The sequence below is a fragment of the Myodes glareolus genome, chromosome 26 (genome assembly GCF_982192425.1).
Source record: "Myodes glareolus chromosome 26, mMyoGla1.1, whole genome shotgun sequence".
NCBI classification, from domain to species: Eukaryota; Metazoa; Chordata; class Mammalia; order Rodentia; family Cricetidae; genus Myodes; species Myodes glareolus.
Window position 1 is genome coordinate 44,946,407 of NC_142051.1, and position 15,328 is coordinate 44,961,734.

At 43.7% G+C, this 15,328-nt stretch overlaps 1 protein-coding gene across 3 annotated transcripts in view; it reads right to left on the reverse strand.

Moving 5' to 3' along the window:
- Bpifc (BPI fold containing family C) overlaps positions 1–8,181 on the reverse strand; it is a 47,920-nt gene extending 39,739 nt beyond the window's left edge. Inside the window, exon 1 of one of the 3 annotated variants that reach the window (XM_048418801.3) lies at positions 8,080–8,181. The gene's annotated coding sequence lies outside the window, so the exon portion shown is untranslated. Of the gene's footprint in view, positions 1–2,006; positions 2,159–2,654; positions 2,999–8,079 lie in introns of those variants that run through there. The other 2 variants (XM_085683351.2, XM_085683350.2) reach the window with 2 other exon arrangements.
- Between the last annotated feature and the right edge of the window lie 7,147 nt (positions 8,182–15,328).

Sequence of the window (15,328 nt, forward strand, 5' to 3'; positions counted from 1 at the left end):
GCTATACTCATAGATCAGGGTCTTGTCCAGTCATCATCAGAGAGGCTTCCTCTGACAGCAGATTGGCGTAGGTGCAGAGACCCACAGCCAGACATTATGTAGAGAGAGTCTAAGCTGGAGGTTTCCATTGGGTCCCTCCCCCTCAGAGCTCTGGGAATCCACAGCAGTGGGTGGAAAGACTGTAGGAGTCAGAGGGGATGGAGGGCACCAGGAGAAGGTGGCCCATGGAATCAACTAAGCAGGAATCATACAGGCTCACAGAGATTGAAGCAGCAAGCATGAGGCCTGCGTGGAGCTGCACCAGGTCCTCTGCATATATGTTCCTAGGACTCTTTTCCTCCTAATGGGTTAATTTGTCCAACCTCTATATAGGGACTTTTGCTTTTTTTTTTTTTTTTGTATCTTGTCTTGTTGTGTTTGGTTGTTGTCTCTTGGATGCCTTCTCTTTTTTTGAAGAGAAACCAGAGGGAATGGATCTTGGGGAGAGGAAAAAGAGAGAAGGTGGGAGAAGTGGAGGGAAGGGAAACTGTGGTGGGGATGTATTGAATGAGAGAAAAATCTATTTTCAATAAAAACAAACAGAATCACATTTCATCAAAAAGGACCCCTCAAAAGCACTGGAATTTCTTCATAAAGATAATTTAATTCATAAGAAGTATGCAAGTCTTTAAAATGTTTGAAAAGTATAATTTTTCAGCTGTTTTTCATTTATATAATGTTGCTGTCTCATGAAAGATAAGATTTGGGAGGAGAACACTGTGGTCTTCCTATCCTTCCCCTTATCTTTCATGCTGGATAAGAAAAGTAAACTTATATTAAAAGATAAATAAAACGTCTTCCACCTTGCATTTAAGGGACAGTTGCCTGGCTGAAAAACAAGGCAAAACAAAGCAACATCATGACCAAACACAACTTGGGAAGGAAAGGGTTTATTTTAGTTTAGAGTTCTATAACCTGTCCATCACTGAGGGAAGTTAGGACCTGAACTCAAGCAGGGCAGGCACCTGGAGCGAGGAGCTGATCCAGAGGCCATGGAGGAGAGCTGCTTCCTGGCTTACTCTCCCCGACTTGCTCAGTTTGCTTTCCTATACATCCCAGACCACCTTCCAAGGAGTGACAGCACCCACATCCACCCGGACTCTTCCTCGTCAATCATTAATCAAGAGCTGCTTTACAGGTCTGCCTACAGGCCAATCTGCTGGGGATACTTCCTCAGGTGAGGTACCCTCTTTTCAGATGACTACAGACTGTGACTCATGCAGTCTTCCTTAGACCGCCCCAGACCCAGGCCTTTCTCTTTCTCTAGGTGTACCCAGTGTCACCTCAGCAAACATCTCTTGTCTACTCTGTCCCAACAAGGACCCTCCACCATGGCTCTTTCCCAGAAGTGATTTTCTCCAAAGCATTTGGAGAAATTTTTTCTACCTGGAATCCCTTCTGCCCAAGAAATTTTTAGGTAGTTCTGGTTTATATTGGTTTATAAAATTCATATACAAAGCCAATATTTACTGATAATAAGTCAAAAAAGAAATGTATTTCAAAACAATGGAGAGAGACAAGGTTGTAGCTGAAAGGCTGAGTTTTTGCCTAACATGCATAATACCTTGGTACTGATCCTTAGGAATGGAAAAAGTCTTTAATATGTATAATTTTAATATTTATTGAAGACAAAAGCAATGCAATGCATACCAATGAGAGGGGTGTGTTCAATTTTAAATCAAGGCATATTTGGTACTGTTGGACATAGAACATCATCAATATTTTTTTCAGTATAGGTCAGTATTTTGATTTTAAAACTGTTGCTGCAGGGAATGCTACTTTGCATAAACATAGTACAAAAAGGCAGAAGTACCCTGAGAGCCATTTTAGAAATTGTTGGGAATCTGTCTAATAAAAATTCATTTAATCATTTTTATGGAATTCAAATCAGCAACACAAATAATGGTTTTTAAAAATCAAACATTCTAATGCAACAAAATTCAAAGATATATTAATTTGATACTTACAATATTGAGTGATGATACAAGGAAAATAGTAAGTTTGTTTTCTGGGCCTACAAGATGTCTCAGCAGATCAAGGAGCTTGCAGCCAAATCTGATAGCCTGAGTATGATCTCTGGGACTCACATGGTGGAAGGAGAGAACCAACCTTTGCAAGTGGTCTTCTGATTTCCACTCACGTAGTGTGGCATGTGTGCCTCTGTCCCCAAACACACACAAAATAATAACATAAACGCAATAAAAATGGAAGTCTTTGTTTTCTGTAAATAGACCAGTGTGTTTCCATGAGAGAAATGAAATGTGGTATGTATAATGAAAACACTGTAGTTCATAGTGCAAAACAGTCTCCAGTCTAAGCTGAGGGATTTCAGCAGCAAATGCTGGTGTCGTATGGTGTGATAGCTTGTGCAGTTACCATATCATCTGGTCAGAGTTATGGTTGTAGTGACATCACACAGTGGAGCACTGGCGACCATTCCCAGAAACACCTTAGATTCATCATGGGTTTGATTTTTGGACTAATTTTTGTTCATTGTGTATTTAGATAACTTTCCCTGTTGCAAATGTTTCTTAACTTCTACATCAGTTATGAGACCTCATATGGAGTTGTAATCCTTAGCTTAAGAAGCTATAACCTAATCAATATTTAGTTACCGATTTGCTGTTGTCGTCTTCTTCTTACTGGACATTTTTCGGCTTCAGAAAGGATGACTTCATCATGCCAGCACTTCTGATAGCCACTGGCACAGGGTAGGCAGTGCATAAATATTGAATGATTGGTTGGACGAATGATTCACTGTCTCCTTTGCAGGCTATGAATTGGGTCACATATTCCTTACAGGTTCCTACTTAACTCTGTACAGTCCTGAGTCCTTGGTATGAGATAAGCATGGCCCTGCATTGTGATTGCCTCTTTGCTTCTCTGTCGCCTCATCAAGGGAGTGTTTCACTTCGGAAACCTCAGAGTCTAGCACAAGGCTTAGCTCAATGTAGACATCCAGAAATACCTTGTTGAGACAAACATACTCTCCAAGGAAAGAAAACATTGTACGCACGGATATGTCACCTATGTTTGGGATGTAGAAGTAACTAATTGTTTGCTTGTTCAATCGATGCCACCCCATTTTCCTCGTGGCTGAATCACAGATGCCAATCGCAGCAGTGGTGTAGACTTATTTCAATGACAGCCAAATAGCTACACACACCACACAGACTCTGACTCTTGTTTGGGGTGCTTACAATCTGAATTCACAAAATCACACAAATTTAAAACAAATCCAGCAAGGTGACCTTATGGAGGTGGTCAAGATGGAGGCACTTGTGAGAGCCCTGTGCTCAGACAGAAGGAAGGACCTGGCCACATAAGGATTAGACCTTGGGAGCACTCTGAGTGGAGAGAAAGAGGTGGGGGTGCTTGGTTAATGGAGATGAAAGTCTGGTTGGTGGTTTGTAGGTTTAGCGGTGAGATTGCGGAGCTGGGGTGATGTGGGCAAGTCATCCTGGGAATAGCTTGTACAGGACAGAAGAGTGTGGCTAGGGACTGAGGGCCCCCAAGAATAGTGTGACTAGGGAAGGAGGGGCCACCAAGGCTGTTGCGACTCTTTCTTGGGCCTTTGGGCGAAATGGAAAAAGATGTCCCTGTTTGGAACAATGTGGTGTTAGTAGAGAGCATATTAGGGAAACAGAATAATAACGTATGGTTTGGGGGGAATGAGGGCTCCCTCACTTTTCCTTTGAGATAGTGGTTTTCTCTAGCGCATAAACCACCGAACCCACATAGTGGGTCTGTGCTTGGATTGGAATTTACTGGAGGGCCATGAGGGTTGGAAAATGAGTCTTGACTTATCGCCTAAGTCCATCTTTAGGTGTAAACCTACCCAGTTTGGCCAATCTGCTTGCATCTCTCACCCAGTTTCCCAGGAGCCTCCTCTGTGCATCTAACATCCAACCTCAGTGGATCCTCCAGTCCCTAAACATGTGAATAATGTCCAATTAATACCACTCACGCTGTTCTTTATCTAGGCTGCAGAAACCGTATGTTCCCTAGAGTTCTGCTCTGTTTTATTATTTTCACTTGTTTGGATATGTCTTTGCAGTGTGTATGAAGGTGAGTATGCATTGCCACAGGTGTGGGTGTGTATATGTGTGCACTTGTATGTCTAGGGTCAAAGCTGATATCAAGTGTATTCCTCTCCACTTTATTTACTTACCATGTTCAGCTTGCCCAGACAGGGAATCCTGTCTCTCAAGTGTCAGGATTACAGGTAGTCTTTCTTTCTTTCTTTTTTTTATAACATTATTGTGTGTGTGTGTGTGTGTGTGTGTGTGTGTGTGAGAGAGAGAGAGAGAGAGAGAGAGAGAGAGAGAGAGAGAGAGAGAGAGAAGAGAACAATTTATTGGATTGGAGTTGATTTTCCTTCCACCATGTGCGTTCTGGGGATTGAACTCAGGTCCTCAGGTTTGGGAGCAAGTGACTTTATCCACTGAGCCACCTCACCTTCCCCCACCCAGTCTTTTTATAGACTCGAGGGATCTGAACTCAGGCCCTCACACTTCTTGTGCTTTATTCACTGAGCCATCTTCACAACCCCCTGAAGGTCCAAGTTAAACATGTCTTTTCTGAAGTCATTTCTGACTTCCTTGAGCTAATCTCATTCCTTGATGAACTATAGAAGAAAAAGTATATTTATTTATGTGCCTATATTTACTTTCAGCCTCTCCTACCAGAATGCAAGCACACAGTTCAGACGCTCCAGACCTGGGACGCAGTGGTTGATCGATAAGTGCGGGAGAATGGATCAATGAGTGAATAAAGGAGGTGATAGCTCTTATCTCACTCTGGATTGTAACAGTCCATGACAGAGATGATTAGCCTGGCATTATAAACCAGTAGAGTACAGACACCCATCAGATGTTGGGTGCAGTCTTGCAGCAGGGGCCAGGAGATTAGGTCTGGGTCACAGGGAGGATGGGACAATTTGCAATAGTGACCAGGGCAGTGGACGACATTGTCAGGGCACAGAGTGGTGATTCTTTACTATTAGACTCTGAGACTTTTTGGTGTTTTACACTGCATGGTCTTGTGAATCTAGTTTATCTTGCAGTCCTGCATAGCTGGTTTTGATTCTGCAGAGCAATCCTTACGAGGAGCAGGGCTGAGACCAAGAGGAGATGGTGATGAGGATGAAAGGGAGAGCCAGCTGGTGGGGAGGCACTCAGTAGGAGAGGAAGACCTCTGGCCAAGCAAGGGGTTATCTGATGGTCTGAGGAACTGTGAGGAGGAATAAACGGGTGTCAAGTTTTCATATAGTGGGGAGCAGGGGGCATTAACAGCATCCTCTACTCAGGATGGAGGCAGATCCAATGACTCTCTGATATTCCAGGCCTTTCTGATCCTATTGTCTGGTGGTAAGGAGGCCAAAGGATCCTGAAGAGCTGGGAGCATGGAACATTGGGTACAATGCTTGCAGCTGAGCTTGGATCCTTAGCTCCCCCATGAAAGTCAAGTGTGGCAGTGTACATCTGTACTCCCAGTGCTTATGGGGAGATTTTGGGTGTGTAGTAGAAGCAGGAGGATCCAAGTGTAACTGAAATGTGAACTCCAGATCAGTGAGAGACTCTACCCAAAAAATTAGGTGGAGAGAGGTAGGAAATACCCAACCTGTTGTCTCCAAAAGATAGGAACACAAGGGTGAGAGAACACACCCATACCTATACACAGCATAGCATACACACACACACACACACACACACACACACACACACACACACAGGATGGAGAAGGAGAGGGAGATGATTGATTGATTGATTGATTGACTGATTCTGGAGTGGAGATCAGTTCCAGAGGGATGGGACGATGAGAGTGTAAAGGCTGTCTCAGGACCTCAGGTTGGTAGCCATTTACCAACTGGTAGGGGATAGTTCCGTGTCTTAGCAGTTGGAGGGGTCATACTGCTGGTGATCACATTAGTATCACTGGAGGCCAAGACTAAAGTGGAAATATCAGTCTGAAATGGGCACCAGAGGGATTTTTGTCAAAGAGCAAATAACTTTTCATAGCAGTGAGAAGCAATAAGAGCCTGAATCAACTTGACTGTATGAGAAGGAGGGAACAGGACCTCAGTAAGATTCTAATTAGATGAGAGAGGCTCTAGAAAAGATTGAAACAAAAGAATAAACAAACCATGTACACACACACACACACACACACACACAGAGAGAGAGAGAGAGAGAGAGAGAGAGAGAGAGAGAGAGAGAGAGAGAACATACATATACATATGTGCACTTATGTAGATATCTCCACGTATGCAGTAGAAAAGCACAGGGTCACCCCTGTGTAAAGCATCTATCTCCATGTCTCAGTGTTTAACAGTGTTTAAAGATGGTGACAAATGAGGGCTTTTTTAAAAACCAACCACAGAATTCACAAGGTAGATACTGCTTCATCTCCAATTTAAATGTGTGGAGATGGAGATTTATAAAGTTTGAATGACTTATTCATCCCATGTGCATCTGAGAATCAAGTCTTGTTCTTCTGGTTCCTAATTCTAGTGTTATTGATTTCTTTTTCATCGAATGGGCTGATGAATGCTAGATTTTCGTTTTTATCCAGAGATTTTTTTTTTAAGGTGAGAATTCCTAGGTGACATCTTCAGTGTGGAGAAGTTCAACCAGCACCAGGAGGTTTTCAAGCGTTTCTGAGCAACTCTCTTTTATATTTCCTTGGGCACAAATGGAGTTTTAAGTCCCCCTCCATAGGTAAAAGTTGTTTTGCTCCCTTGGCTAAAGGAAGTGTCTGAATCAGTGTACTTTGATGGTGACTCAGGAATTCAAATTGTGTGTAGAAAAGCCTATTTTCCCTCCAGACATCTTAGGAGAGAATTAAATTACCGAAGTAGAAAGGGCTGAATTGTCCATAACTTTCAGTTAACTTGTTTGTCTGAGTTGATGATTTATGGGCAGAGGAGGATAGCAACCCTGTCAGGCAAGGTGATGACTCTGGAGAGGCTAAGTAGTTTGTCTGACAAGTAAGGGCAGGGTGAGCTGCCTGCTCAAGAAAATGACCCAAGAGCGCTCACAAGCCCTCCCGACCAGTAGCCTATTTTGCTTCTCAAGAACTGTTCCTTTCTAAGACTCAGAGCATAGTCCCATCGCAATATTTCCTTGCCAACACACACAGAGAAAAATGCCCCTAGATTAAGTGGTGTTAGTCCCTAACACCAGGAGCAATAAAACACCAGTACACTTAAAGAAAAAAAAATTCTGGACGCTCACAGCTCAGCTTCTCATTGCTGTTATTGGCAAGACTCACGGCGGATGTGGAAACCCTGATTAGGAGAGCAAGGAGTGAGCCAAGCACAACATTCTAAACAGAGGCACACGTTGAAATCTTGAGTTCAATGGGTTTGAAGATGTCTCCACTAGGGTATTCCAACATATAGGTTAAGAGAAAAGGAAGACTGTTTATAAAAATGTAAAAGAAATATGGGCAGAATTGGTGAAGCTTTCAAGGGATTCTATCCTTACATCCATAGTATAGCAAGATTTCCAGGAACAGGGGGCGCTGAAATTTTTCTGCTAAGTTGTTCCTTTCTAAACACGGAGTTTCGCACTGACAAGTTTTAAGGTTCAGACAAGTGGGAGGGTAGGTTTGTGGTAACAGGATCCAGGTCACCAGCGTGATTTGAAACACCGCGACCAAGTACAGGAATATGAATGGCTCCTTAGTCCTAACCACAATGACGAGGGACAAGAGAATTTTCTGTCACTTTCTGAAATGGAGGATAAAACAAACAACCAAAAACCCAAACTCTGTGCCACCATGAACCAAATTAAGTTAGATCTGTAATCCAGATTGACTCTTCCCTCTTCCCAGGGCCCTTCAGTCTTCACTAAACCTCTTCCCTAGGAGGGATCCGGGCGAACAGGAATGACAAACACAGCATGAGAAACTCCAGGCAGACACCAGTAAAAATTCAGAAAGCATGACAGCTGACTACACAAGTCGTGTCTGCACTGAAGGTCCCCATCCCAAGTTCCTGGGCTAGCAGAGACCTGAAGTTTTGTTTGAGATTCTTACCTCAAGCTCCAGAAGTGTCCAAAGTTGGGGCGTACCTTCAATTCCCTTCGGCTTCGGAACAGGAGTGTTCTCTACCTTGCGCCTTGATCGCAGCTGCCGAAACGTCAAGATAATTAAGTCTGAGTCATCCCAGCCATGAACTTTTTTTTTCTTTCAGATGACTCTTTCAAAATGTGATACATAATTGCTTCACTACGATTACCCAATGGCATGAATGAATACTACAGTCTCTATCTAGATGAATAGACAAGGCCACCCATGCAATCATTACCTTCCTATAACACATGTGTGTTCACACGCCAAATACACACACAGCATACTAATGAAAGTGTTGGGCTATTTAACCAAAAAGATTAAGAAAAGACTTGTAATCTATTTTTAAAAGGTGTTTATACTTGTTGAACTGACTCATATGTAGCTCAGTAATAGAGTGCTTACCCAGCATGCCCAAAGCCCTGGGTTCTACCCCCAGTATCATGGGGGAAAAAATGGAAATATTGAGATGGAAGATGGGGAAGAGTCTCCTTTAGTGGAACAATAAGCCAGGTCGGGGGCCGGCAGGGGATGGCTCTACTATATAGGATGTTGTGTGGACTTTAGGTAATCAAGAGATTTGGTCTGAAAGCATATGGCTTGATAACCAGGCTGGCCTAGTTAGCATCTTTATCATTCAAGGCAAGACCACAGATGGCATCTCCAAGTGTTTGCTCCCTTTCAGGATATCATAATGACTTCCTGCCCCAGCATTTCTTTGACACAAGTTGTATGTGTTTATCAGCCGCTGTATCGCTGTGGTTTATGTGACTTAGCCAATGTATTTGCGTTTTTCTTTCTTATAACAGATCTCTGTGTAGCCCAGGCTGGCCTCAAATTTATGATACTTTCCCAAGCGTGAGAACTACAGGCGTGCATCACCACACTTTGCTAGTTAGAGCATTTTGAATGACTAGGGATTGGATTGCATGATATGTAATAATTTATTTACAGTAAAAGTTTTTCTTTTGGCAAGATAGGGTTACCGTCTCAGTTTTTCCAGGATGTGTGTTTTCAGTACTAAAGTAAGGACAACTTGGGCCAAATCAGGATGTTTGGTTTCTCCAATGAGAACAGCAGGCACATTCATTTAGCAATATCCCCACTATTGATGAGTTTACAAGTTTATCATAAAAATTACCTTGAGTTCTAGTTACCTCCTTAACTTGATTTTTTCTTTTTTAGCCCTGGTAAAATGCAGTTCTGCCTGAATCGACTCTGTATATCAATAGGAAACACGAGTAACATGAGAATACGCTGTTAATGTGGTAAAATTTTAGTGGCCTTGTCAATGGAAACATGGACCTGGAGATAGACATCATCGACAAATCCACTTATTCAATCAAAGAACATTTATCATGGACTTACTGGAGGCAAAGATCTGCTTAGGAGAAAGGACAAGAGGAGCCCTGGCTACGATGCAGACACCCTTCTAGCAGACAGGAAACAAAACGATTAACTGACCAATAAAAGCAAAACTGTGCAGACGGTAGCAGGTACTATTCTCTGAGGCCCGTGTATTAAAGGCTGACTTGTCAGGTGGCGTTATGGGGAAATGGTGGAATTTCTGAGTGATGGGACATCTTAGGAAATTCTTAGGCTATTGGAGGTACGCCCTTGGAGAGGACTGGGGACCTGGGATTCTCCCCCTTATGTCCTTGTTTTCTTGACACTAGGCCAGCAATTTTCGTCTACTACAAACTCTTACCATGTCACAGGTCCCAGTCAACGGTGTCAAACTGTCACAGACTGGAACCTGTAAAACGGTGAGTCAAATACACCTGTATTCTCTATAACGTAATTGTCTCAGGTAATTTTTTTTATAGTGATGGAAAGCTGACTAACGTACTCTATGAAGGAAATAAGGGCATGTAGCCTGTGAGGTAGCCTTATAATTGGTAGAGTGATGTAGCTGCGGGAAGCCAGTTTGTCGGGATGGTCCAGGCTGGCTTCTCTGAGGAGGTAATGTGTGAATTGAGCTGACTATTGAAGTCATTGAAGGGAAATAGTGAAAGGGGAGGGGGCAAAAAACTTAGCCAGGGGAATGATGTGAGGATGGACAGAGTGGTGGGCATAGTAATGGTGATGAGAGATATGTGTGTAGCTCAAGATCAGGGGAGAGGTCTTTGGAAGCATAAACTTGCTTCCAAATCATCTTGGCATAGGGTCCTGTGATGCATAAAGGGAGAAAATGCCAGGCACCACACAGATAAGCACATGGAATTGTACTGTGGCCCTTTTTAGCACATTAGAAAAAAAATGCAATAACTGGATATCAAGATGTAGAGGAATCCAAATAGATCCATATCTATTTCCAAGCACAAAACTCAAGCCCAAATGGATCAAAGACCTCAACACAAAACCAACCACACTGAACCTCACAGAAGAGAAAATGGGAAGTACACTTGAATGCATTGGCACAGGAGACCACTTTTTAAATATAACCCCATTAGTATAGACACTGAGAGCAACAATTAATAAATGGAATCTCCTGAAACTGAGAAGCTTCTGAAAAGCAAACAACACAAGTGCACAGTCAACAAGACAAAACAGCAGCCTACAGAATGGGAAAAGATCTTCGCCAACCCCACAGCAGACAGAGGTCTGATCTCTAAAATATACAAAGAACTCAAAAAACTTGACATCAAAAGAACAAATAATCCAATAAAAATGGGGTACAGACCTAAACAAAAAATTCTCAACAGACAAATCTCAAATGGCTGAAAGACACTTAAGGAAATGCTCAACATCCTTAGCCATCAGAGAAATGCAAATCAAAACAATTCTGAGATTCTATCTTACACCTGTAAGAATGGCCAAGATCAAAAACACTGATGACAACTTATGCTGGAGAGGCTGTGGGGAAAAGGGAACACTTCTGCATTGCTGGTGGGAATGCAAGCTGGTACAGCCCCTTTGGATGTCAGTGTGGCGATTTCTCAGAAAATTAGGAAACAACCTTCCTCAAGACCCAGTAATACCACTTTTGGGTACATATCCAAAGGATGCTCAATCGTGCCACAAGGACATGTGCTCAACTATGTCCATAGCAGCATTATTTGTAATAGCCCTCACCATGGATAAAGAAAGTGTGGTACATTTACACAATGGAGTACTACACAGCAGTATAAAATAATGACATCTTGAATTTGCATGCAAATGGATGGATCTAGAAAAAAAACATATTGAGTGAGGTAACCCAGACCCAGAAAGACAAATATAATATGTATAAAAAATATACTCACTCATATGGCTTCTAGACTTAAAGCAAAGAAAAAACCAACCTACATTCCACAACCCCAGAGAACCTATACAACAAAGAGGACCCTAAGACAAACATGGATCTACATAGAAAGGAGAAAAAGACAATGTCTCCTGAATAAACTGGGGGCATCGGGGTCACAGGAGAGGATAGAAGATGAGAGGGGAGAAAGGAAGGGGAGCGGAGAAAGATATATAGCTCAATAAAAACAATAAAAAATTCAGAAGCAGACATGGAGGATGAACGATGTCACATATCATAAGGAACAATCATAAAATGTCTTTAAACATTTCTGCTCTCTCTTTCACATCTTCCTAGACTGGCACTGATAGTTTCTTGTTCCACCTCTCCCTCTTGAAGAGGAATGCAAATTTAACTCCATGGTTACAGTCATTCCCTCTGTGTCTCCAGGGTATTGACTCCAAATGCCCTGCAGGTCCCCACACCTGCAGATGTTTAAATACCTTCTATCCAGCAGGATAGCATTTCACATAATCCAACCACATCCTCCTGTGTTCCTTATTTATCCCTGGATGCCATGGACCACAGAAGAGCAACGTAAATAGTTGCGCTCCTGTGTCACTATGGCGACAGTGGCAGCAAAAGTCAGGGCAGGTGATTTTTTTTCCCAAATATTTTTGAACTAATAGAAATGGAAACATGGATAAGGAGGGCCACGTGCCATTTGTATAACTATCCTTTATTTGACAATCAACAGATGCTTTCTTTTTATATGACATTTCCCTCTTAAGCAAATTTGGAAACATCTTAAGCGAATCATTTATGGGGAAAACAGTACACATGAAAGGTAGAATAATTTTTTAAAAGTGGCTCAAGCAGTTGGAGCTCAAAAGAAAAAAAAAACCACAAAGGTTGGGGGGAAAGATGATGCAGCAGTAAAGGTTCAAGCCTGGTGGCCTAAATTCACTCTCTGGAACCCATACAAACGTAGGAGAGAACTGACCCCTCCAGGCCGTCCTTGACCAGTCATACATCCTGGGGTATCCTGGAGCATCCTGTGGCATGCTCCCCCGACACCACCCCACACAGGGGTTCACTGTGTAACAACTGTTGGGGCTGCAGACCCCAGGCCCCTGGGCTTTCTTTGCCTGCCTCAGACCCTTTGCCTGCTGGAGTGAACTGAGCAAAACAGCTTGTTTACCTGTGCCTGCAGCTGCTCTGAGCACGGGACCCTGATGGCAGGGGAGTGGGTTCAGGTGAGGCCTTCAGCTGAAAGATCCCGAGAGCTGGGGCCTGGCCAGAGCCCTGTGTAAGCTGCCCCCAGCACAATACAGTTGGCTTTCTTATATCAAGGATGACCTGTGTTCCCGTGTCTCTGTCTGTCTGTCTGTGTGTGTATGTGTTAAAATCTCCAGCCTGGTTCCCGGCTCACGCACCATAGAGTGTAGAACAGGAGTTGCATTTTACAAATAACAGTCCTGGCTGTCCTGGAACTCACCCTGTAGACCAGGCTGGTCTTGAACTCATAGACATCCACCTGCTTCTACTTCTCTGGTGTTGGGATTAAAGGCATGTGCCACTATCACCAAGCTATAAATAACAAGTTTTAAAAGGTCTAAGAAAGAGAGAAATTAGTTTCACTGCTTTTGGAAAGGACATTTGAGAGCTTGTTTGGAGGTTTTAGCAGGGGAGCGCAGCTACTTGTATACCCTTGACCGAAGACGGGTCCTCCTCTATTTGGGGAAGGTTGTCCTCTTCGACCAAGTGTGCAGCTTTGGGAGGGACGCGCATGGAGTGGTGAGGGAGGAAGGGGGCACCCGCCTAGCCAGCCAGATCAGCCGAATCAACCCTGGCGATCAATGGGGTGACAGATGTCGCAGCTAGATTGCCCTCACATCCAGAAAGGACATTTGAAATTGGCTCAGCTAGTTTTCTATTCTCTTCGAGGAATCACTATGAGGCAAAGCTTCCAAATTAATCAAGAAAACAGTAAAAGCCAACAGTACTCATGCAATCCCCCCCCCCATTTAAATGAAAAATTTACTGGTAATTCCTGCTTATTCAGAATACTCATGTTTGTAATCTAAAACACCAAGGCCTTGGTCTTTTTAGATCGCAGAAGACTTTGAAGCTCCAGAAGGAAGACAGTAATTAACTATGTAGAAGTAATTATTCATTAAAGAAAGATGCCAAGATCCAGTTTGAAGGAACTAAGCATGCCCATCCCTTGTTCCTAGGTTATATAGCATGTCGAACTTGGAGCTCTGAGCAAAGCAACCAGCACCATTATCAGGTCAGCTATGCATGCTTGCAAGAATGCATCTGGCTTGCAAGAATGCATCTGTTTGAGGCTAGCCTGGTCTACAAGAGCTAGTTCTAGGACTGGCACCAAAGCTACAGAGAAACCCTGTCTTGAAAACAGAAACAAAACAAAACAACAAAAAAAGAATGCATCTGTTGACTGTTCCCTGAGAGGAGGGAGTTGGGGAAGATCAACCTGAGGTTCCAGCTGTCCATCAGGTCTTCTGTATGTAGCTAGCTAAGTTCTGCTTACCTGTGGCCTTAGGTTCTCAGGAGGTATGGAATATATTGGTTGGGCAAGCCTCATGCTCTGCAAGGAAGCTTCATAAACTCATTGTTTGCCCAGGGTGAACACTGGTTTCTTCTGAGGATCGGTAGACATGTTTTGTGCTGTCTTAAGGAAGGAATTATATTTCCATTTAGAAGGAAATGCTGCAAACTGCTTATTAACATAATTTTATTGGGTCTTTTGGAATCTCACATTGTGCAACCCAATCCCACCTATTTCCCTGTCTTTCCATATTTGTCCCCCACCCTGTAACCACCCCTCCCCGTAAAAGAAAATAAAGAATAAAAATTAGAAAATAAGAAGAAGAAAAAAAACCCAACCAACGGAACACCATCTCACAGACCCCTCTGGACAGCAGCCTGCTCCTCTAGCGGCCACAGCCTTCGGTGTATGGACCATTCTGCTCCTCATTCTTTTCTCCCTCTCCATCACATAGTCTATTGTCGTAGTGGCATTGAAAGCTGCAATACACCCTTTTGCCCAAACAGCTTTACTTGTGAATAATTGGAGTGAGTCATTAGTCATTAATGTTCACGGCCTCTGGCTTCTGCTACATCTTTAATTCTAGACCCTCACAGAGACTCTTGGATATCTCGCTGTTGCCCTGAGTCATGGAGATCCCGTGGCTATGGGTCTACAGACTGGCCCCTTCATGTGCTCCAGCAGCTCATAGATGGGGAGGGAAGATGTTGGGGTGTGTCCGCTCAAAACTCTGAATCTGAGCCTGGGTGGTAGTCAGCCTGCCAGCTCTCCCACCCACACCATGGGGAGGGCGGCAGCTGGCAAGGAGTGGGACCAGCACTCTCTGGCCCTCACCACCAAGGACCACTCTCCCTGGCCGCCTAGGTGAGGGGCAGGACTAGCTTTCCCAGGCCTTTGGGTGCCACCACGTGGTGGCTGCGAGGGGAGGAGCCAGTTCAGAGGGGGAGGAGCCAGCTCAGTGGGGTCCTCAGTCCGCAGGGACATTTGCATAGCGTATGTGTTAACACCAGCCAAGCCCACACAGACCCAGGCTTTGTAGGACTACGGACCCAGACAAAGCCAAGGCTTTCGGTGGCAGCAGCCGCAGAGGCCAGGGCATCACCATGGTCTCAGGTGGCAGTGCTGTTCCTCACAGTTGTAGCGTTTCCAGTTCTGTCTCTCTTCCATCTCTTTACCACAAACTTGCTTGCTTCCTGGAGGCACCCACCCAGCGATGACTGGGTGAGGCCCAGTGTCTCAACACTTTCTAGATTTTTTTTAACCTGAAGACAAATCATACTGTTTTATGGGATAGGACAGGGTTATATGTATATGGGGTTGGAGTGAGCCAGTTTGGAGGCAAAAGGCACTTCCAGCTTTGCTCCCTGTTTCCCCACACTTGTGCTTATGAAGTCTGATTAAAAGGGAACCCTAAAAGGAGA